This window comes from Oncorhynchus nerka, linkage group LG25, assembly GCF_034236695.1.
Source record: "Oncorhynchus nerka isolate Pitt River linkage group LG25, Oner_Uvic_2.0, whole genome shotgun sequence".
NCBI classification, from domain to species: Eukaryota; Metazoa; Chordata; class Actinopteri; order Salmoniformes; family Salmonidae; genus Oncorhynchus; species Oncorhynchus nerka.
The window spans coordinates 3,446,346-3,448,845 of record NC_088420.1 but is presented as its reverse complement, the minus strand read 5'-3'; the positions used below and the strand labels follow the sequence as shown (position 1 = coordinate 3,448,845).

At 44.6% G+C, this 2,500-nt stretch overlaps 1 protein-coding gene across 5 annotated transcripts in view; it reads left to right on the top strand.

Moving 5' to 3' along the window:
* Positions 1 to 2,500, top strand: part of LOC115123150 (lipoma-preferred partner homolog) — a 462,733-nt gene that overhangs the window by 448,972 nt on the left and 11,261 nt on the right. The gene's annotated exons all lie outside the window — the stretch shown is intronic.

Below are 2,500 nucleotides of genomic sequence, written 5' to 3'. Positions count from 1 at the left end.
TGTTTGTTGAAACACGTTGCTGAGTCTGGCTCCAGATCTGAGAGTGGGCAGGCCCCGGCCTACAACCCCCAGAGGTCCAGACTCAACCCCAAAACATGGGAATTGCAAGATTCCGTTGCCCGTACTGTTGATAGTAAATGTTGATGATGTTAATGTAGCTGAGGTTACTGTGGCAGAGAGCTCAAAGGGCGGGCGTGAATGTGACTGAGCTCCAGGAAGTGGTTACCAAGGGCAGTGGTTACCAAGGGCAGTTGTTACCAAGGGCAGTGATTACCAAGGGCAGTGGTTACCAAGGGCAGTGGTTACCAAGGGCAGTGGTTACCAAGGGCAGTGGTTACCAAGGGCAGTTGTTACCAAGGGCAGTTGTTACCAAGGGCAGTGGCAACGCTGATTCCGAGGGTAATACGCCTCTCTTACAGACGACGGAGAATGATGTGCCCAGTGTTATTACAGACACACAGGGTGATGTGCCCAGTGTTATTACAGACACACAGGGTGATGGTCCCAGTGTAATTACAGACACAGGGTGATGTGCCCAGTGTTGTTACAGACACACAGGGTGATGGTCCCAGTGTAATTACAGACATACCGGGTGATGTGCCCAGTGTAATTACAGACAGACAGGGTGATGTGCCCCGTGTAATTACAGACACACAGGGTGATGTGCCCAGTGTTATTACAGACACACAGGGTGATGTGCCCAGTGTTATTACAGACAAACAGGGTGATGTGCCCAGTGTTATTACAGACACACAGGGTGATGGTCCCAGTGTTATTACAGACACACAGGGTGATGTGCCCAGTGTAATTACAGACACACAGGGTGATGTGCCCAGTGTTATTACAGACACACAGGGTGATGTGCCCAGTGTAATTACAGACACACAGGGTGATGTGCCCAGTGTTGTTACAGACACACAGGGTGATGTGCCCAGTGTAATTACAGACACACAGGGTGATGTGCCCAGTGTTATTACAGACACGCTCCATTTGATGGGGTAGAAGGCCCTTCACAGCTTTGTGGAAGTTACCTGTGGTGCTGATGTTTAGACCGAGGTATGTATCGTTTTTTGTGTGCTCTAGGGCAACGCTGTCTAGATGTTTTTGTCTTACTGAGATGTACTGTCAGGGCCCAGGTCTGACAGAATCTGTGCATAAGATTTAGGTGCTGCTGTAGGCCCTCCTTGGTTGGGGACAGAAGCACCAGATCATGAGCAAACAGTAGACATTTGACTTCAGATTCTAGCAGGATGAGGCCGGGTGCTGTATACTGTTCTTGTGCCGTCGCCAATTTGCTAATATATATGTTGAAGAGGGTGGGGCTTAGCTGCATCCCTGTCTCACCCCACAGCCCTGTGGAAAATAATGTGTGTGTTTTTTGCCAATTTTAACCGCACACTTGTTGTTTGTGTACATGGATTTTATAATGTCGTATGTTTTACCCCAACACCACTTTCCATCAGTTTGTATAGCAGACCCTCATGCCAAATCGAGTCGAAGGCTTTTTTGAAATCAACAAAGCATGAGAAGACTTTGCCTTTGTTTTGGTTTGTTTGGTTGTCAATTAGGGTGTGCAGGGTGAATACGTGGTCTGTCGTACGGTAATTTGGTAAACATAGAATTTGACATTTGCTCAGTACTGTACTGTCACGTTGGTATGAAGGATCGGAGACAGGCGCAGGAATGCGTAATAGTTTTTTATTAAGTCAAATTACAGCCGCGTAAAGACACGGGGACGAAGACCAAACAAAAACACATCCATGACGAGTACATTGTTTTCACTGAGGAAATGTACGAGTCTGCTGTTAATTAATGATCATTCAGATGTAACCGATGTGAACTAGCTAGCTAGTTAGCGTAAAGTCTATACTGTATACTGTTACACAGAGGAGTTTCCCAAGGTTGACACATATCCCACGCTAGTTATTGAGGTCAAATGTATCTCCAATTTTGTGGATTGTGGTGATCAGTCCTTGATTCCAAATATTGGGGAAGATGCCAGAGCTGAGGATGATGTTAAAGAGTTTAAGTATAACCAATTGGAATTTGTGGTCTGTATATTTTATCATTGAGGATACCATCAACAACACAGGGCTTTTTGGGTTGGAGGGTTTGTATTGTGTCCTGTAGTTCATTCAAGGTAATAGGAGAATACAGTGGGTTCTGGAATCCAGTGTGTTCTGGAATCCAGTGGGTTCTGGTAGTCTTTAATAGGTGATTCTAAGATTTGTATTTGATCTCAGAAGTGGTTAGAGTCTATGGATTCTTCAATTACATTGAGCTGATTTCTGACATGCTGTTCCTTCTTTTTCCGTAGTGTATTTCTGTATTGTTTTAGTGATTCACCATAGTGAAGGCGTAGACTCAGGTTTTCTGGGTCTCTATGTTTTCGGTTGGACAGGTTTCTCAATTTCTTTTTTAGGTTTTTGCATTCTTCATCAAACCATTTGGTATTGTTAATTTTTTATTTTATACGGAAACTGAAAGGTCAAATATACTG